Source organism: Artibeus jamaicensis, unplaced genomic scaffold, assembly GCF_021234435.1.
Source record: "Artibeus jamaicensis isolate MK-2021 breed Jamaican fruit bat unplaced genomic scaffold, CSHL_Jam_final contig_240, whole genome shotgun sequence".
NCBI lineage: Eukaryota > Metazoa > Chordata > Mammalia > Chiroptera > Phyllostomidae > Artibeus > Artibeus jamaicensis.
In genome coordinates, this window is record NW_026521506.1 from 16,974,523 (window position 1) to 16,996,666 (window position 22,144).

Sequence of the window (22,144 nt, forward strand, 5' to 3'; positions counted from 1 at the left end):
TCCTTCTGCAATTTGAGTTGCTTCCTGTTGGAGCCCAGCTAGAACTCTTGTGCCTCCTACACAGTCCCTTCTATTTTCATTGTGGTGAAGTGGTTTCTTCCAAAATCCTTGGTTATAAGGCTTCTCTTCAGCTCATCTTCGGTTGGTTATTCAGGATGATTTCTCTATAAGTTAGTTGTAATTCCATTTTGGTCCTGTGAGGTGATTAGTGTAGTTTCCACCTACTCTGCCACCATATTGGATCCTCTCAGTAGTTTGTAAATTTTAAAAATATTGTTGAGTAATATTCCATTGTATAGGTATACCATGTTTTGTTTATCCATTCAATAGTTGATGGAAATTTGGGTTGTTTATACTTTTTGGCTATTATGAATAATGCTGCTATAAATGTATACCTCTAGAATGTTTTGAAGCAAACCTCTGATATTTCACCTGTAAATACTTCAATATATATCTCTAAATTAAGCATAGGAGCTTTAAAAAACAACCATAAACACAACACCATTACTACATGTAAAATAACTAATCATAATTCTTTAATACCATAAGTTATCCAATGGATATTAAAATTTCTGTTTATTTCTTAGATGCCATAGAATTTTCTAAGTTATACAGTTTGATAGAATAATTATCTAAATAAGGTCTACATATTAATATTTGTTTGATATATAGCTAAGCCTTTTTTAATCTACAGGTTCCCCTATTTCCTCTCTCTCCAATTTATTTCTTAAAAATGAGATAATTTGTTCCTTATAGTATTCCAGTGTCTGCATCTTACTGGTTTCATTTCTGTGATGTTTTTTAACATGCTGTTTTGTCCTTTGTAAGTTGGCAACTGTAAATTGGTAGTTGGAGCAATACTTATAAGATTCATGTTTGCCTTTTGACAAGATTCTTTCAGAGATGGTACTATGTGCTTTTATTAGGAGATGTGTGGTGTCTGGTTGTCTCTTTGTGATGTTAGCAGCTACTGGGGTTCATTAACTATATTCATTTATTCGTAAGGTAGACTCTTTCTGAATGGATCCTGAATGAGACTGTCCTTTTCAACCCAAAGCAGATAGCTAGCTTGGAACTCATATTCAACCTGAGGCAGCAGCTCAGCATGTTGGGGTGCATCTGGAAATACTGGAGCTTCTGCAGATATATGTACTTTGGATGGAGATACTTTGGTGGCATACATGGTCTATCAAAAAGCCCCAAATATTTAGGCTTTCCACTATGTCTTAGTCAGTTATGGGCTGCTATACCAAAACAGAAATTAAACAGCAGAAATTTATTCCCCAATTTTGGAAGCTGGGAAGCTCAAGATCAATAAACCAACAGGTTCAGTTGATGATGAGGAACCACTTCCTGATTAATAGATGGCTGTCTTCTCACTGTGTCTTCACATGGCAGAAGGTTTGAGAACACTCTCTAAGGTCTCTTTCAAAGGGGCACTAATCCCATTCATAATGGCTCCATGCTAATAACATAATCACCTCTCAAAAAGCTCCACTTCCTGATGCCATCATATTGAGGGTTAGGATTTCAACATATGAATTTTGGTGGAACACAAACATTCAGTCTATAACACTCCATCTCTCCAGTTATCAGGTTCTGAAATATCCATACTGCCTTGCTGCTTTCCCAATCTCCAACTCCCTGTCACAGACTGCCTTTTTAATCATGTTTCCTCACCAATCTTTACTTCGTTATCCCCACTGTCTATCTTTCCATTTCTTACCAGTAATAGACAGTCTGGGTACTGCATTATGGGGAGGAGGGAGAGTTATTCAGCCCAGCAAATTCTAGCAAATGGCAGAAAAGATGGGAATTTTCCAGATGGCAGTGTTTTCTATTAATATTGATTTGTATTTGGTTCTCCATAGAATAGATAAGTATCTGTTATCAAAATGCAGATACAAAAGAGATGAGACAGGGATTGAAATGAGAAGAGAGGGTGCAGTGATCATGCATTTGTGCAAAGGGAATAATTCACACGTACACATTTTCTGTTGTCTTTTAATAAACTATACCTGTCAGCAGGCCTCACTGTTTCAAATAAACAAACCTAAAACCCAGAGGAAAAAGCCAAAGAACCACCTGGTTTAGTTGGTGAAAAGTGATAGATGTTGCAAGCAGAGATGAAGCCATAATTCAATTTCACAACTTCCTGAGAGCTGTTACATGCCCAGTGATGACAAAGCTTCTGTTCCAGTGGTTCTTAGCAACTTACTGGGGACACACACACATAGCAGGGGGCAGGGGTAGGATATCAGAGAACAGGAGGTAGAAACATGCAAGTTACTACAGGATGTCTCCTACATTACATGCTGGAGGGGAGGTTCAGACAAGAAAAACTAATGTGGGCTGAAGGAGCTGGTGCAGGCTTCTGGAAGAAGGTCTGAAGTGGCATTTCATATCAGTGGGCTTGGTGATACCTCTGAGTCACTGGATAGTTTTCCATTCTTCTGTGCACAGAAAGCAGATCTCTCAAATGCTGACAAGAATCCATGCCCAAGAGTCTGAAAGAAAAGGCTCTGGGTGTCTGTGACTCATATTGTATGCAATCATCTTCTAACTCAAGTGAGGAAGGCTTTCTTTAAACAGTTTGAGATACAGCATTCAAAGGACACCAGAAGAAGGCTTGAAGGTTATTTCCAAAGTGAAAAAGAATTAGAGCCCAAGTTATTTTTACAAACTCATATGCATTGTTTTAACTCCCTGAGAGTTGCTGGCTTAAATATTTAACTTCAATACTTCCTGCTTGCTTGAAGAACTCTGTGACAGTTGGACAGCTGTGCTCCACATCAGAGAGGGCGGGCAGACTGTTAAAAGAAAATAATCTGTGTAAACTTGAACAGGTTCTATAACTCCTCTGAGCCTCATCTGTAAAGTGAGGCTGAGATGATAGATGTGAAAGTACTCAGAATAGCAATGGCAGTAGCAGGTGCTATTTTGATGGTTATGATGAAGCTCTGTGACAGTCCATACAGGAAGAACCCCTTGATATGTGGCACCTTTGCATCTCTGATGTGAGGTGTACCTCAGGACATAGCCACCTCTAGAATTGTGAGGTGCCCCAGGATAGGGTCTGTTGGCAATTGCTCATCCTCCGCAGTTAAAAAATGACATTTGGTTGAGCTCTCCATAGGTGTTATAAATGCTTCCCCCACCTTCATTTGCGTTTTGCTAAGTTATCATCAGATATTACCTAATTGATGTTTCTGAGAAGCATAGGTTCCTCCCTGTGGGCTGCAGTTTGAGCAGGCTAGATAAGAATCATCCTAGTCTCTACTTCCGCCAAGATGGAGGTATAGGTGGATGTGCCGTGCCTTCTCACACAACCAAGTTTAGGGACAACTAAATATTAGCATCAGAAAACACAACCAGAACACGGAAAACTGAACTTTTCGGAAGTCCGCTAACAACAAATTCTTCAGCCCGACCGGTAAGGGGCGAAACCGGCGTCTGGTGAGAAGTTGCAAAGGAGGGCTCGGTCGGACCGGGCGCAGAATCCAGATGCACGGGTTCCAAACCCAGGATTGGACCTAGTGAGCGACCGAACAACCCACCGGGTGAGCGACTGCGGAGGAGACAGTGGGGAGGCGGTGCAGCGTGTTGACTGCGGTTGCCTAATTGTGCACAAGTGAGGGAGTGGGCGGTTGGACCGGCTGCAGCGGCGATAGAGGGCGGCCAGAGCGATAGAGCGCACCGCCATTTCCCCGCTCTGACCACGCCCCCACATACAGCGTCACAACCCAGCGACCTGGGAGTCCAAGGCGCCGCTTCTCACATTTAAAGGGACAGAACAGACCAAAAATGTCGCAGGAAGACCTCAAAGCCCCAGAGATAAATCTAAGCGACGAAGAAATAGCAAAACTCTCAGACGCACAGTTTAAAACACTGGTCATCAGCTTCCTCATAGATCTGGTTGATTATAGCCACAAATTAGAGAAACATATGAAGGCTAAATTAAGGGAAATGAATGGAATTCCACAGGAAACCCATAGAGATGAAAAGGAAACTGGGACTCAAATCAATGGAGTGGACCAGAAGAAAGCAAATAATGGCCAAACAGAAAAGAGTCAAGGAGCAAGAATTCAAAGAAATGAGGAGAGTCTTAGGAACTTCCAGGACATCTTTAAACGCTCCAATATCCGAATTATAGGGGGTACCAGAAGGGGGGAAAGACACAACCACCAGTGGAAAAATTATTTGAACAAATAATAAAAGAAAATTTCCCCAATCTGGCAAAGGAAATAAACTTCCAAGAAATCCAAGAAGCCCAGAGAGTACCAAAAAAGTTGGACTCAAGAAGAAACACACCAAGGCATATCATAATTACATTAGCCAAAATTAAAATGAAGGAGAGAATCCTAGAAGCAGCAAGAGCTAAGGGGACAATCACCTACAAAGGAGTCCCCATCAGACTGTCAGCAGATTTCTCAAAAGAGACCTTACAGGCAAGAAGGGGCTGGAAAGAAATATTCCAAGTCATGAAATCTAAAGACCTACAACCAAGATTGCTCTATCCAGCAAAACTTTCATTTAAAATGGAAGGACAGATAAGGTGCTTCTCAGATAAGATCAAATTCAAGGAGTTCATCATCACCAAGCCCTTATTATATGAAATGTTAAAGGGACTTATCTAAGAAAAAGAAGTTAAAGAAACATGAACAGTGAAAGAACAACAAGCTCACAGTTATTAACAACCACACCTAAAACGAAAGCAAACTAAAAGAACAGCTAGATCAGGAGTGGAAATATAGAAATGAAGATCTCAAGGAGGGTTAGCAACAGGGGAGTGGGAGGAGATGGGGGGAGAAGGTACAGAAAATAAGTAGCATAGACAGTAGATAGAAAATAGATGGGGGGGGCAAGAATAGCATGGGAAATATAGAACCTAAAGGACTTGAGACACATGGACATAAACTAAAGGGGGGTAATGGTGGGGATGGGGGGCAGGGTGGAGGGGAATGAAGGGGGGAATAGAACAACTGTAACAGCATAATCAATTTTAAAAAAATAAATTAATTTAAAAAAAGATAAAAAAAAAAAAAAGAATCATCCTAGTCTCCACCCTCCCCAAGTTCCCCAACTCCTGGCCTGTGACTGGTTTGAGGAGAAAGCAAGCTGTGCGCATGGCGCCCTCTGGGGCCCCAGAGCTGTCACTGCATACATGCCCACATCCCCAGTCCGCCTGGACCCACCAAAGGTGATTGTGAAGATTCCTGGCATGGCATCGAGTCTCCACCTCCACTTCCAGGTGTCTTGACTTGACCCAGAGGGTGCAGAACTAGGAGCCACTTTGTGTCTTATTTCTTTAGCAAAACTTTCTAAAACAGGCGTTTGGCTTTGCCACACCTGTCCCCCAGAGTTCCGTCTCCTATTGCAGTGCCTGCGACACAATCCAGCCCAGGGTACCACAGTGCTTTAACTGAAACGCAGGTGCGGGTCCCCCTTTAGACATGGTCATTACCAGACCCCATCTCCCAGTGTGCTAGTATCTTCCATCTGCTTTCCTGCCACCATTTTGTTTTTAAAGAATAATTTTTATTTTTATTTTTTAATTAATTTTATTTAGTTATTTTTCAAGTACAGTTTTTTGTCTATTTCTCCCATCCCAGCCTCCCCCGCCCCTTGCTCCCCACCTCCCTCCCATTTCCACCCCCCTTAGTTCTCGTCCCTGTGTCCTTCCTATTTGTTCCTCCAAATCCCTCCCCCTTTTTCCCCTTAACTACCCTTCCTTCTCCCCTCTGGTCACTGTCCCCTTGTTCTCTATTTCAGTGTCTTTGTTTTTTGTTTTTCTGCTTGCTTGTTTATTTTATTGTTTAGCTTCCTGTTAAAGGTGAGATCATATGGTATTTGTCTTTCAGCACCTGGCCTATTTCACTCAGCATAATGCTTTCCAGTTCCATCCATGCTGTTGCAAAAGGTAGTAGCTCCTTCTTTCTCTCTGCAGCATAGGAATTCCATTGTGTATATGTACCACAGTTTTTTGATCCATTCATTTACTGATGGGCACCTAGGTTGCTTCCAACTCTTGGCTATTGTAAATTGTGCTGCTATGAACATTGTGGTGCATAGGTTCTTTGATATTGATGTTTTAGGATTCTTAGGATATAATCCCAGCAGTGGAATTGCTGGGTCAAAAGGCAGGTCGATTTTTATTTTTCTGAGAAAATTCCATACTGTTTTCCTGAAGAATAATTTTTAAAATTTCAATTGCAGTTGATGTACAATATTATATTAGTTTCAGGTGTACATTTATGTAACTTATGAAGGGATCACTCTGGTTAGACTTAGTACTCATCTGACACCATACATACTTATTACAATATTATGTAATATATTTCCTATGCTATGTTTTACAGCACCATCCTGTCATCATTTTTGTTTTGGGATGTACTCAAAAAGGGGGACTCATTTCTTTGACAGCCTATTCATAACTAAATGTAATCGACAGCCCCAGGTGGCACAACTCCATCTACTGTTCCATCCCTTCTGAAACCAGGAAGCTGCCCGCATGTTCATTGGATGTGGGCACTGCCATTTAAAACACCCTGTGTTGGATGAGAGGTAGATATTGATTTCCACCACCACACAGCTTCTCTTGCTCGGTACTATGAAAGTAAACTGTATTTAACAAAAGGAAAATAAATTTAGAGGTCCTGCTGTGCTGAAATGTGGGTTGCTATCAGCATTGATGCTTGATGAGGATTGAATTATCATTAATACATGGACAAAATTTATAGTGCATCATTAATACTTTTGAAAGACAAAATTCCAGGCATTGTCTACTTTACTCTGGAAATGTAGATGGGATTCAAAATGTGTGTCTGAATGGTCTGTGAATTTTGAGTGACAGTCTAATTATCATTCATTTCTGATTTTGGCCAGGGGCTCGTAACATAGGCCTTCATTTCCCCCTTGCTTGGTGTTCTTAATGCCCATGAGATTTCTCTCTGCTCTCTCCTAATGAGTTGTATCATTGAATAGTAGAGACTGTAAGGATGTTATTCATCCTTTCAATGTTAAAATGTTTTTAATGGTGAAAGTAAGAAGATAATTATTATTATCTTAATTATGGCATTGTATTCTCTTACTTCCCCCTCCCCTCTCTTTTTATATAAAGTAGGCATGACAGGTTTATCAGAAGTAGAATATTCCAATTCAGTACATTACCAAATATGTTTTCTGTGAAAGGCAGATCTGTAATGAATTGGAGAGGAAAAATTATAAGAGAAATACAATTCTTGTCACCTTTAAGAAAACACAAAGCTTATAGAAGCATTCACATTGTGTGGGGTTTCTTAAATGTGTGTTTTTCTCCTTTTTCTTTTCTCCTGACATTTCTACATTATTTTTAATTTTGTTGTTGCATATATGCAAAACTCAAAGTTCAAACTTCAGCCAGTGTCCAAATGCGTGTTTCTATTTGTAACTGTAGAAAGGGAAAAGCTGGGAGAGAATATCATGCTACGTATAGAAGAAGATTCTTTCTGCTAAAGACTCAGCAGAGACCCATGCACCTTTGGTTTAGAGGGATATGGGCAGGACCCCTGAGAGAAGTAGGCAGAGAACTCAAAGGGTAAAACTGCTTCCTTGGTTTGTTTTGTGTACTTGGTTTTCTGGTAAAATTGGGTTGGTTGGTGGGTATCAGGCTAGACTTCCAGAAAAAGTCTTTGGAACTTTTCATGGTGTTAGCAGCACTTTTCAAGGTGGGAGGGATTAAGGAAGTGGTCTGGCCAACTGTGTCCCAGGTCTTGATCTCCAGGCCCAATTGTGGGGAGGTAGGCCAGCGTGAGGCTGCTGGGGATGCTGGGGACATCTAAGAAAGCTCAGAATCTCAGTTCTGCCTAAAACTTGGATCTCAGTTCTGCTAAGTTCTAGTACTGCAAGTGTTTCCCTCTGATTTCTTACATTTTTTTATTTGTTGATCTTAGGGAGAGAGAGAGAAAGGGAGAGAGAAATATTGACTTCTTGTTGCACTTATTTATGCATTCATTGGTTGATTCTTGTATGTGCCTTGACAGGGGATCAAACCCACAACCTCAGTGTATCACAACGATGCTTTAATTAACTGAACTATCTAGCCAGGGTACCATCTAATTTTGAGCTACAGTTTCTCCTTATAGGGCTGAGTGGAGATAAAAGGGGTTCATCAAGTGTTCAGCTCATAACTCTGGCTGGTGTGGCTCAGTGGATTGAGTACTGGCCTGTGAACCCAAGGGTAATGGGTTTGATTCCCAGTCAGGGCATGTGCCTGGGTTTTGGGTCAGGTCCCCAGTAGCAGGCACATGAGACACAGCCAAACATTGATGCTTCTCTCCCCCTGTTTCTCCCTCCCTTCCCCTCTGTCTAGAAATAAATAAACAAAATTCTTAAAAAATGTATTCAGCTCATAGGAAGAGTTCAAGTTATTGTTATCATTTCTGCTTTGTTGAGATTGTGAATCCTGAGAAATTGTGTGCATGTGTGTGTAAGAAAAGAAGGCAGAGGGAGAGAAAAAGCTTTCCATTAGAATTCTTGTCACATAGGAATAGTGAGTCACAGTGACTTGTAGGAGAGAGAGAGGAACATGCATGTTCAAGAGGGATTAATGGCAGGGTGAGCATTGTCATAGGATGGAAATATATCTGAGTTTATAAACCTGCAGACAAAGCTGGATTGAAGAGTTGATTTATCCCAAACCTGACAGGATGCTGAACCATCATCAAATCTACCAATAAGGTATAAGGAAAACAATCTCCAAAACAACGTGAAGCACTGTAACCAGGGCAAGAAGAATGGAAGTTTGACCCAAAAGAGAACTCTGTGAGGGCCGTGATCAGTGTTTGGCAAAAGAGAAAAATGAAATTGTGTTCTGTGGAAACACAGTATTTCTGAAGAGCCCCACCTAGAAGCATGACATTGGTGGGCAGGCAGTACAGTGGATATCTCTGGAAGTGCCCTTTTGCTTCACATTCTCACATAAATAAGAGATTTCTCCAATCTCTTATTTATGTGAAAAATCTCCAATTTCTTTTGTCTTTTCACTGGAAGTTGAAGTTTATATCTTCTGTGTAGGATAGACTGAAAAAAGAGATTTCCAGAATCAAAGTTCCCCCTTTTTTGAACAGTATTAGCATCCTTGGAATGGCTTTTATTCCTAGGAAGCTTTTATTCATACACTCACTTACAGACACACACCTAATGCCTGACAATCAAGAAGACTTTAATTTTCACAAGGTAACAAGCAGTTTTGGTTGCTATGATACTTGTCAATATCATTGTCAGTATTTTACCTCTTATACACCCTTCATTTCTATAAAACCTACTGAGGATTTAAATCTTGCTGCTGCTACTTTTTTTGCTGCTCAGATGTGTGACAATTATAGTATTAACAAAGCTTTCTTGGGCAATGCTGAACTCTTCTTTTCAAGGATTAACAATACCAGGGTGACTGTGACATTGCAGTTCTTTAAAACTCTTTATTAGGATTTCTGTACAGATGATGACTTTGAATGTTGCATTCTTTTCTGCCTGGCTAGAAAAGCAAGCTTTTTCAAATGTATTTAAGGGGAAATTAAATTGCAGCTAAATGGGAGTGGGAGAGGTATGTGACATGTTATATAAATTTCTAAAATGTCTTCTTCCCTGATTGATACAATTGCAGAAATCCTCTTTTGTGACTAACACTCAATTTTCTCTGGAGTTGATGTTAGCTTTCATTAGAAATGTGATGGAATGTTTCATATTAGTTATCAATTTATAGAATTTGTCTTGTGATTGCCCTGAAAAGGGTGGGATCAATTCTTCATGTCAAATTGGTTTTGAGGTCATGGCTGATGATGTTTCGCATGCACCAAAATGTTATCAAGAAATTATTACATCATGAGGCTATCTAGGAAGAGCAGGGCAAACTCCAAAACAGGTCCATTTAACTTGAACAAAGGAAAGGGCTAGTGGTTTTGGTTTTACTGTGGTTAGGGCATGGGGAAAGGATTAGGGTGAGGGTTCCCATGCATGAACTGAGATTTTGATGGTTTAAACTTCCCAGCTCTCACCAAGAGGGGTTATAAGTGTTTTCTTATGGGCTTGCTTAAATATGGGGTAAAAGGAAAGAGGGAGTGGGGCTTGGAAGCTTCTAGCAATCAAATGTAAAAAATGGAGTCAGGCTCTATTACAATTCACCTCTGATGTTTTACTGATGGCTGAGTTGTGCCATGATATATTTAATTGAATTTAAACTTTTAAAAGTAATCCATTATGTTGCTCTATGAAGCTTGCAACTAGAGACCAGTAAGACCCTTGTCTGGCTAAGTGGACAGTTTATTGAATACTTTTTTTAGTGAACCCATCATTGTGTATTCTGAGAAGTGAAATGAATGCCTTGTTCACTATCAATGATGTTTGGAACTCTGAATAGGATAAGGAGTACCTTCCTGAGATCTTGTATTGTGACATTAAATACATGCTAAATGTGTGACTTTGATTGATATTTTGGATATCTGTGAGGCAATAAATACCCAGAGATTTTTACTCCAAAAGGGCAACCTTGGATAAAAAATTGTTGCCACTTGTTAGACCAGATGGCCAGAACATTGGCAGTGGCCAAAGAGTCTGTAAAAATGTGCATATGGGGCCTATTGCTGGTCTCAGGATATCCTCTAGTGCTGAGATGATTGCATGAAGTTTAGCCAGTTTTGCTGACACTTTGATCCTGTCCTTGATTAGGGACATCCAGGTTAGATGACAGACAGCAAAGCTTTCCAGCAGCACCCTTATATGTAAAGTGTATAAACACTTTTTTATGATTATTTAGTTGATCCCAAGGGGATCCTCAGGTGGTCTATGAGTGGCAATCTTCTTCAGCATCATTTGATCTATCAAAAGACTGAGGAGGAGGAGGCCACCCATTCCTGTAAGTATCATATGCCGGAGAGCCCATGTTTGGCTCCATCATGAAGGTATCATTTTCATTTCAATTAGAAGGGTTGTTGCCCCTATGATCAAAAGCATACTAAGCAATTGGGTGCAGAGTCACCTGTTGAGACTTTCCATCTTCAGAAGGGCCCCATATGTAGCCAGCAGTTGTTCTTCTAATGGCATGTAGTGCAGGGCTGAGGAGAATAGTTTCTTTTTCATCAGATTTTTTTTTTTGCCATAGACAATTTGTGGCTATCATAGATGGCCCACAAACTCCAAGAGGCATGAAATTACATTGCTAAAGCCTCTACAGTGAAGGAATTTCTGGAAGACACTAATGGGTATGCCTATTGTCATGCAGTTTAGATAGATTCTAGGGCCTTTTGTTGGAGGGAGACTTATTCAACATGTGCTGATTTGGAAGTAACAGCATAAGTGGGATTAAGTAAAATTTGTAAATGAAGACTATATTGCTTCCAGAAACCAAAGAATTTCTAAAAGATGTTTGGCTTGTTTTAATGATGTGGGTGCTAAGAATGTCAGTAGTTGTTTCTTGCCAGTATCAGGGATGGAGTGGTCTTTGGATGGTCAAATGACTCCTAGGAATTTAACCAAAAGGTGGTGCCTTGTACTCTGTATAGGACAATGGCTCACCTCCTTTTTCTGAACTCCTTTGTGAATATTTGCATGTTCCAAATGAGAGTGTCAAACGAATTTCGTGAGAGGAAGATGTCATCAGTGTAATGTCATACCTGTTCTCTTAGGGAAAGTTGGATGCAATTTAGATCTTATTTGTAAAGATTGTGAGCAATGGTAGGGTTGTTGAGATACTCCATGTGTAGCTGGGTAAAGGTGCATTGTTCTCTCTGAAGACCAGGGCACTGAATAGAGCATATTCATTAAATCCATAAAAGCAAACCATTTGCCAATTGTCAATTGGATGGAGTCAGTAAAGAATTAAACCTTGCCCAAAGACAGATCCAGCCTTTGCCCTTGGCTTTTTGGAGGTAATATCTAAGCCCTTGAAATGGTCTGCCTGATAGGAATGTCTTTGTTTGCTTCAGCACCTTGGACCATACTGACAATGTGACTTAGGGTAGGGGCTTTTGGTCATAGGGTATCAGTTGTCCTCTGGAGACTGTGGTCAGCCACATGGACAGTCAGCCAGGTTTATATAGTCAAACTGCCAAAAGACTCTGGATTCAAGGCTCAGGTAAACTTCCCTGATTGGCAATGTTCAATGTCTATTAACACATATAAATACCAAGAAAGTAATGTTGCCCATAACTCTGTGGGTAGAAAACAACTGGAAGCTGAACATTTAGTTTCTAAAAGTTCTAAATTTTAGAACTTTTCTGGACTTTGCCCCATGTATTTTTGCCTTTGGCTAGTTTAATTAATGTCCATTCACTGTAGTAAACTATAACTGTGAATATAACAATTTTCAGTGCTGTGAATCCTTCTAGTGAATTATCAGAGCTGAGTGTAGTCTTGAGAACCCTAAACTTGCAATTGGTGTCAGAAATGAATGAGATATTGTGGACAATACTCCCTTTAACTTTGGAGGTGCCTCAATTGGGAGTATGTGTAATTAAGGTGGAAGTAACCAACTGTTAGGTATTATTCTTTTTTTTAATCCTCACCTGATGATATATTTGTTGATTTTATAGAGAGAAAGCAGGGGAGACAAATATCAATGTGAGAAAGATCTGTCTGTTGCCTCCCAGGCACTCCCTGATTGGGGATTAAACCCACAACCTAGGTATTTGCCCTGACTGGGAATTGAACCCAAAACCTTTTTGTGGACTGGACAGTGCTCCAACCAACTGAGCCAGCACAACTGGGGTGGCATTATTCATTTTTTTAAAATCAGGCTTGAATTTTGGACAAATTGGGCTAATCAGGAAGGAAGTAGGAACAATGATCTTTTTTTCAGGATGTCTTATATAATTGGTTTCATTTCCTTTGGTCCTTGTTTTAATCTTATTTAGTGCTTGTTTTTAATTATCAATATTGGACTATATTCATAATTTTTAAACAGTGAGGAGGAGGTCCATGTTGTTTCATTTTTGTCAAGCCAATTGTAAATGCTAAATATTTAATTTAATTTTAATTTATTAGCCATTGGGTCAGAGCCTCTATGCCCACTATGGGATATGTACGACAATGACATTATGACCATGGGGATTGTAGCCAAGGTAGTAGATCTGATGATTAAGGTGAGGCATACTTGTTTGTTTTCTACTTTATGTTTGGTAACTTTCCTAAGAGTATAGAGGATACTTTGTTTGAATTTATTGAGACTGCCAGGTATAACTAATTTGAGCTCAATTAAGAGCTCAATTAAGACCAGTATCAATTAAGACCTTTAAAGTTTGCCAATTTGTGCTTTTCAACAGATGTTAAAGTTAATTTAGAACCTATGTTTTAGAAGTGCAAATATCAATTAGTACCTATTTATATTTGTGTTGCATAGATTTTTTCAGTAAACTTTTGATATACAGTTGTGTCAAATTGCAGACCTTTGTTTCAGTTTCACCCCCACCCCACTATGTTTTTTGGTTGATGTTGTCTTGTTTCTTTCTTTCTTTTTTTTTTTTTGCGGTTATTGGGTATACCTCATGTTGGAAGAGTCTTCTCTACCCTGGTCATGTTTATAAGTTTCTTCCTCTAGAGATTTCCAAGTCAGTATTATCACAGTTAGAGACTTTTCTTTTCTTTCATGTTTAAGTATATTTTATTGATTATGCTATTACAGTTTTCCCATTTCCCCCCTTTATCTCCTCTCCACCCTGTACCCTCCAACCCTCCAGCTTTCTCCTTCTTAGTTCACGTCCATGGGTTGTACATATAAGTTCTTTGACTTATCTGTTTCCTTTACCATTCTTAACCTCTCTCCATCTATTTTATGCCTACCAATTATGCTTTTTATTCCCTGTACCTTTCTCCCCCATTCTTCCCCTCCTCCTCCCCATTGAAAAACTGCCATGTGCTATCCAATTCTCTGATCCTGTTCCTGTTCTATTTGTTTGTTTAGATTTAGTTTTCATTTTTTTAGATTCCATTGTTGATAGTTGTCAGTTTGTTGTCATTTTACTGTTCATAGTTTTTGATCTTCTGTTTCTTAGATAAGTCCCTTTAATATTTCACATAATAAGGGCTTGGTGATGATGAACTCCTTTAACTTGACCAGTTATCTGGGAAGCACTTTATCTGCCCTTCCATTCTAAATGTTAGCTTTGCTGGATAGAGGAATCTTGGATGTAGGTCCTTGCCTTTCATGACTTCAAATACTTCTTTCCAGCCCCTTCTTGCCTGCAAGGTTTCTTTTGAGAAATCAGCTGATAGACTTATGGGCACTCCTTTGTAGGTAACTGTCTCCTTTTCTCCTGCTGCTTTTAAGATTCTCTCTTTACATTTGATCTTGCATAACTTAATGATGATGTGCCTTGGTGTGTTTCTATTTGGGTCCAATTTCTTTGGGATTCTCTGGGCTTCCTGGACTTCCTGGAAGTTTATTTCGTTCGCCAGCTTGAGGAAGTGTTCCTTCATTATTTGTTCAAATAAGTTTTCAACTTCTTGCTCTTGATCTTCTTCTTCTGACACTCCTATAATTCTGATGTTAGAGCATTGAATGTTGTCCCAGAGGACCTTAAGCTTCTCCTCATTTTTTTGAATTCTTGTTTCTTTATTCTGTTCCAGTTGGATATTTATTTCTTCCCTTTATTCCAAATTATTCGAGTCCTGGTTTCCTTCCCTTCACTGTTGGTTCCCTGTATGTTTTGCTTTATTTCACTATGGGTATCTTTCATTTGTTCCTTCATTTTGTGACTGAGCTCAATCAGTTCTGTGAGCATCCTGATTACCAGTGTTTTAAACTCTGCATCAGATAGGTTGGCCATCTCCTCATTGCTTAGCTCTTTATCTGGAGTTTTTTTTTTAATGTTATTTATTTATTTTTGAAGGGATGCAAAGAGAAGGAGAAAGATAGGGAGAGGAACAGGAGAAAGAAAGGGAGAGAAACACCAGTGTATAGTTGTCTCCCATGCGCCACTACTGGGGACCCGGCCTACAACACAGACATGTGCCTTGACTGGGAATTGAACCATGACCATTTGGTTCACAGGCTCATGCTCAATCCACTGAGCCACAACAGCCAGTGTTTTTCTAGAGTTTTGATCTGTTCTTTCATTTGGGCCATATTTCTTTGTCTTGGCACACCTGTTATGTTGTAAGGGGGTGGGGCCTAAGTTATTCACCTGGTTGAGACAACCCTCTTTGTTATGTTGTGGCACTGCCTGTGGGGGAGGGGTCAGAGATAGAACAATATGGCTCGCTTGCTCCACTCTAGCCCCACTTTCCAATGAACTCTCTCGTGTGAGACTACTGAGAGTTTCTCCTGCCATGGCAACCCCGAAGTAGTTTAAAGCTAGCTTTGGGTTTTTAATTTCCCATTCAACCATCCCTACCTTACCCACGTAGTCTGCTGCCTTGCCATGGGTCCTGTCAGCCAGCCCCGCCTCACCCATGTAGTTCACTACCTCACCATGCATCCTCTTCACTTGGCTGCACATCTCCTACCATTCTGGGTGAATGTTTCTTTAACTCCTTGGTTGTTAGAGTTCCATGCAGTTTGATTTTCTGGCATGACTAGTTGTATATTGTTTTTAGATTGGTTGTTATCCTTCTTTTGGTTGTGCAAGGAACTGAAGTGTTTCTACCTACACCTCCATCTTGGTTATAACTCACAGTTAGGGACTTTTCTCAAAGCAATTATTGTCTAAAGATTCTGGGCTTAAGGTAAGTTTGAATTAACCTCTTGGTATATTCATTAGCTGTGGCACTCAGTAGAAGACATAGTGGTTTTTATTGTTGTTGTTCATTTTACAATTATCCAGTGAGGTAATGGTGTCCTGTTTCTTTAAGAGGAGTGGGGGGTGAAGCATTTAAGGTGCTTTTCTTTTTTAAATTCATTCATTCATTCGTTAACTTTACATTTTTTTAAATTGTTTTTTAAGTATAGTTTTCTGCCTTTCCCTCCCACCCCTCCCCACCACCCCAGCCCTCCCTACCTCCTTCCCATTTCCACCACCCCCTTGTTGTTGTCAGTATGTCTTTTATAATTGTTCCTATATCAGCTCACCATTAACAGGGACCTAATCAACAAAACTAACAAGCAAGCAAAGTATAGCCAAAAACATTGAAATTGAGAACAGGCTGACAGTGATCAGAAGGAAGAGGGAGGGGATAAAGGGGGGAAAAGGTGAAGGGTTTGCAGAACAATTATAAGGTGCTTTTTATAAGGTATATGTGTGTTTCCCTCTATAATCCTGTGGATCAGGATCTTTTTTAAAAATATATTTTATTGATTATGCCATTACAGTTGTTCTATTTCCCCCCTTCATTCCCCTCCACCCTGCACATTCCCCCCCTTTAGTTTATGACCATGTGTCTCAAGTTCTTTAGATTCTATATTTCCCATGCTATTCTTGCCCTCTCCCTATCTATTTTCTACCTACCATCTATGCTATTTATTCTCTGTACCTTCTCCCCCCTTCTCCTCCTCCCACTCCCCTGTTGCTAACCCTCCATGTGATCTTCATTTCTATGGTTTGCTCCTGATCTAGTTCACTCCTGTCCTCTTAGTTTGCTTTTGTTTTAGGCGTGGTTGTTAATAACTGTGAGTTTGTTTTCCTTTCACTGTACATCTTTTTTATCTTCTTTTCCTTAGGTAAGTCCCTTTAACATTTCATATAATAAGGGCTTGGTAATGATGAACTCCTTCAATTTGATCTTATCTGAGAAGCACTTTATCTGTCCTTCCATTCTAAATAAAAGCTTTGCTGGATAGAGCAATCTTGGTTGTAGGTCTTTGGTTTTCATGACTTGGAATACTTCCTTCCAGCCCCTTCTTGCCTGTAAGGTCTCTTTGGAGAAATCAGCTGACAGTCTGATGGGAACTCCTTTGTAGATGACTGTCCCCTTATCTCTTACTGCTTCTAGAACTTTCTCCTTCATTTTAATCTTGGCTAATGTAATGATGATGTGCCTTGGTGTGTTCCTTCTTGGGTCCACCTTCTTTGGGACTCTCTGAGCTTCCTGGATTTCCTGGAAGTCTATTTCCTTTGCCAGATTGGAGAAGTTCTCCTTTATTATTTGTTCAAATAAGTTTTCCACTGGTGGCTGTTCCTCTTCCCCTTCTGGTACCCCTATAATTCCGATGTTGGAACATTTAAAGATGTCTTGGAGGTTCCTAAGCCTCTCCTCATTTTTTTGAATTGTTTCTTCCTTCTTTTCTGTTTGGTTGTTTCTTTCTTCCTTCTGGTCCACTCCACTGATTTGAGTCCGTTTTTTTTTTCCCATCAGTATTAGGTCCCGGTGCATTTCCCTTCATTTCACTTAGCATAGCATTAATTTTTTCATTTAATTTGCAACCAAAATTAATCAGTTCTGTGAGCATCCTGATCACCAGTTTTTTGAACTGTGCATCTGATAGGTTGGCTATCTCTTCATGGCTTGGAAGTATTGGCTCTGGGGCTTTGATCTGTTCTGTTTAAGCCATGTTTTGGTCTGGTTGGGCCTGTTACATATGAGGGGTGGAGCCTTAGGTCTTCACCAGTGTGGGGCAACCCACGTCGCTAAGCTATGATGCTGTATGTGGAGGCAGGGTCAGAGAGGGAGCAATAGTGCTTGTTCTGCTCCCTCTCAGATTTCTGTCCCTTCTGCCACTATCCACAAGCATATTGGGCCCTTGTGGTGCTGGTTCCCAGGTGGGTGGGCTTGTGTACATTCTAGGAACCTGTGGGTCTCTCCAACAAACTCTCCTGTGAGTCTGGGATCTTCTCCCCACACCTCAACCCCTCAAAATGTTTCCAATCTCTGCTTTTAGGCTTTATTTCCTATCGCTGGGGCCCTGGGTTGCATGGTCTGTCTCACTGCCCTTTTTTTTTTGCCTGGTTTATGTGCACATGAATGTTTGTTTTTGGTCAGCCAGCCACCTTGTGTGCCTCACTGTGTTTGCTTGCTTCCTCCCTGCAGCTGGTTCTGCTAACCACCGCTTCTTCCTGCTGGGACCCCTATCCACTGGCCACTGACTTCGCCCCTCTTACTAGTCTGGAAGATGGTACATTGTTGTTGGACTTTGGTACAGTTCAATTTTCTGTCCTGGTTATGTTTTTGTTTCTAAACCTTTGTTGTCCTTAAATTTGGTTGTGCAAGGAGGTACAGTGTTTCCACATACACCACTATCTTAGCCAGAATTCCAAAAGTAAAGGTTTTTAAAAAGTCATTTGATTACACATAATCTTCATGCTTCCTGTATCCCTGAATCCTTTCCTTTCTTAAGCTAATAAATTCATTTTTGAGTACCAAATTGCTCTTTTTCAAGCTGTAATGTTCAATATGGTGGCCACTAGCCATGGATGGTTTTTGAGCACTTGGAATTTAATTAGTATGGATTGAACTGTTTTGTAAATGTAAAACAGAAAGACAGGTTTTGTATTCATTTTTTAGGGTTACAGAAACAAAGAACCACACATTTATTTTCTCACAATCTTGAGCCTAGAAGCCAAAGATCAAGGTGTCAGCAGGATTTGTTCTTTTTGAGAGTTGTGAGGGAGAATTTGTTCCATGCATCTTCCCTAGCTTCTCATGGTTCCCTGGAGATCTTTGTCATTTCTTGGCTTCTGCTATATCACCATAACCTCTGCCTTCATTTTTTTTAAAGATTTTATTTATTTATTTTTAGAGGGGAAGGGAAGGAGAGAGGGAGAGAAATATCAATGTATGGTTGCCTTTCATGCATCCCCTGCTGGGAACTGGCCTGCAGGGAACTGGCCTGCAACCCGGGTATTTGCCCTGACTGGGAATCGAACCGCGATTGTCTGGTTCGCAGGCCCGCGCTCAATCCACTGAGCTACACCAGCCAGGGCTCTGGCTTCATTTTTAAATGGCCTTCTTCCTTTGTGTGTGTCTGTCTATGTGTTCAAAATTACCTTTTTCGTAAGGATAAGTCGTATTGCATTACAGCCCACTCTAATGACCTCCTCTAAATGTGATCATCTGCAAAGACTCAATTTGCAAGTAAGGTCACATTCACAGGTACTGGGGGTTAGAACTCTAACATCTTTTGTGGAGGCACAATTCAAGCCATAACAGATCTCAAAGACTTGGTATAATAAAGAAATATAAAATATTTTATTAATAATTGTTCATTATATGTTAAAATTAGAATATTTTTAGCCTGTCAGCCTCTTCTCTGTTTCATGACCAGAGGGGAGAAGGGAGAGAATTTCAGGGGAAAAGAGGAAGGGTTTTCAGGAACAAGTATAAAGGACACATGGACAAAAACAAGGGGGTTGTAAATGAGAGGGAGATGGGGGGCACTGGGAGGGGTGGGCTGCAATTGTTATAAAAGACAGAAAACTGTACTTAAACAACAATTAAAATAAAAATAAACAAATAAAATTGTTAAGAGAAAAAAGTAATGAGAATGATTTTTAATTATTTTTATTTTTATTTTTTAAAATTTTATTGATTATGCCATTACAGTTGTTCTATTCCCCCCTTCTTATCCCTCCACCCTGCACCCCCACCCCCACCATTCCCCCCTTTAGTTTATGACCATGTGTCTCAAGTTCTTTACATTCTCTATTTCCCATACCATTCTTGCCCCTATCTATTTTCTACCTATCATCTATGCTACTTATTTTTTGTACCTTCTCCCCCATTCTCCTCCCACTCCCCTATTGGTAACCCTCCATGAGATCTTCATTTGTATGGTTCTGCTCCTAATCTAGCTGTCTTCTTAGTTTGCTTTTGTTTTATTTTTTTTGAGCTTATGATTGTTTGCATATGTTTTTTTTTTTGCTGTGTGTATTTTTATTTTTTATTTTATTTTTTAAATTTTCTTTAGATATTTTTCAAGTACAGTTTTTTGCCTATTTTTCCCATCCCAGCCTCCCCTGCCCCTTGCTCCCCACCTCCCTCCCATTTCTAAACCCCTTAGTTCTCCTCCCTGTGTCCCTCCTATTTGTTCCTCCAAATCCCTCCCCCTTTTTCCCCTTAACTTCCCTTCATTCTCCCCTCTGGTCACTATCCCCTTGTTCTCCATTTCAGTGTCTTTGTTTTTTTTTTTTTTTTGCTTGCTTGTTTGTTTTGTTGTTTAGCTTCCTGTTAAAGGTGAGATCATATGGTATTTGTCTTTCAGCACCTGGCCTATTTTACTCAGCATAATGCTTTCCAGTTCCATCCATGTTGTTGCAAAAGGTAGTAGCTCCTTCTTTCTCTCTGCTGCATAGAATTCCATTGTGTATATGTACCACCATTTTTTGATCCATTCATTTACTGATGGGCACCTAGGTTGCTTCCAACTCATGGCTATTGTAAATTGTGCTGCTATGAACATTGTGGTGCATAGGTTCTTTGATATTGATGTTTTAGGATTCTTAGGATATAATACTAGCAGTGGAATTGCTGGGTCAAAAGGCAGGTCAATTTTTATTTTTCTGAGAAACTTCCATACTGTTCTCCATAATGGTTGTACCAGTCTGCAATTCCACCAACAGTGAACTAAGGACCCCTTTTCCCCACAACCTGTCCAACATTTGTTGTTTATTGCTTTGTTTATGATAGCCATCCTGACTGGTGTAAAGTGGTATCTCATTGTGGTTTTAATTTGCATCTCTCTGATAGCTAACGATATTGAGCACCTCTTCATGTGTCTCTGGATATTCTGTATGTCCTCTTTGGAGAAGTGTCTGTTCAAGTCCTTTTCCCATTTTTTAATTGGGTTGGGTGTCTTCCTAGAGTGGATTCTTGTAAGTTCTTTGTATATTTTGGAGATTAAACCTTTGTCTGGGGTATCATTGGCAAATATGTTTTCCCACACAGTTGGTTGCCTTGCTAATTTAATACTGTTTTCTTTGGCCATGCAGAAACAAATAGGATGAGGTCCTATTTGATTATTCTTTCCTGTATATCCCTTGCTCTAGGGGACATATCGGTAAAAATGTTGCTGCGTGGAATATCTGAGATTTTCTTGCCGATATTCTCCTCTAGGCCTTTAATGGTGTCACGGATTATATTTAAGTCTTTTATCCACCTTGAATTTATTTTGGTGTATGGTGTAAGTTGGTGCTCAAGTTTCATTTTTTTGCACATAGCTGTCCAGTTCTCCCAACACCATTTGTTGAAGAGGCTATCTTTACTCCATTTGATGTTACTGCCCCCTTTGTCAAATATTAATTGACTGTAGAGAATTGGGTTGATTTCTGGGCTCTCTGATCTGTTCCATTGGTCTATGTGCCTGTTTTTATGCCAGTAACAGGCTGTTTTGATTACAGTGGCTTTGTAATACAGTTTGATATCAGGCATTGTGATCCCTCCTACTTTGTTCTTCTTTCTCAAAAGAGCAGTTGCTATTTGGGCTCGTTTATGGCTCCATATAAATTTTTGAAGTGTTTGTTCTATGTCTGTGAAATATGCCATTGGTCCTTTAATAGGTATTGCATTGAATCTGTATATTGCTTTGGGTAGTATGGACATTTTGATAATGTTAATTCTTCCAACCCATGAACAAGGTATATGTTTCCATTTGTTTGTGTCTTCCTTGATTTCGTTCTTCAGTGCTGTGTAGTTTTCTGCATACAGGTCTTTTACCTCCTTGGTTAGGTTTATTCCCAGATATTTTATTTTTCTTTTTGCTATATCCAATGGGATTTTTTCCTTGATTTCTGCTTCTGCTGATTCATTGTTCGTATATAAAAATGCCTTTGATTTCTGGATATTTACTTTGTATCCTGCTGTTTTGCCAAATTCATTAATTAGTTCTAGCAGATTTTGGGTAGAGTCTATAGGATTTTCCATGTACACTATCATGTCATCTGCAAAGAGTGACAGTTTTGTTTCCTCCTTTCCTATTTGGATGCCTTTTATTTCCTTTTCCTGCCTGATTGCTGTGGCCAAAACTTCTAATACTATATTGAATAGAAGTGGTGAAAGTGGACATTCTTGTCTTGTTCCTGATCTTAGTGGAAAAGCTTTTAGTTTTTGCCCATTGAGTATGATATTGGGTGTAGGTCTCTCCTATATGGCCTTTATTATATTGAGGAATGCTCCCTCTATTCCCACTTTGCTGTGTGTTTTTATCATAAATGGGTGCTGGACCTTATCGAAAGCTTCTTCCGCGTCTATTGATATGATCATGTGGTTTTTGTCTTTGCTTTTGTTTATGTGATGAATTACATTT